The sequence below is a fragment of the Oncorhynchus gorbuscha genome, linkage group LG20, assembly GCF_021184085.1.
Source record: "Oncorhynchus gorbuscha isolate QuinsamMale2020 ecotype Even-year linkage group LG20, OgorEven_v1.0, whole genome shotgun sequence".
In the NCBI taxonomy this organism is placed as follows: domain Eukaryota; kingdom Metazoa; phylum Chordata; class Actinopteri; order Salmoniformes; family Salmonidae; genus Oncorhynchus; species Oncorhynchus gorbuscha.
In genome coordinates, this window is record NC_060192.1 from 39584649 (window position 1) to 39584866 (window position 218).

Here is a 218-nt window from a genome sequence, read left to right on the forward strand (position 1 = left end):
TGTAAAACCAGCTACACTGTATTACACACTGCGGTGAATACTCTAAACATGAGCCCTGTCCTGTCTTTTCTTCTTTTTTTTAGTGTGTCCTTAATTAATAAACCAGCATTTCTGTGTACGGTGACACTTTAGGAGGCCAAAGTGGTTTCCAAAAGTCTTTTTTTATCTGTCAGAAACAAATATATATTTCTGTGGTAGCTGGAGAGGGAGAGAGCTCA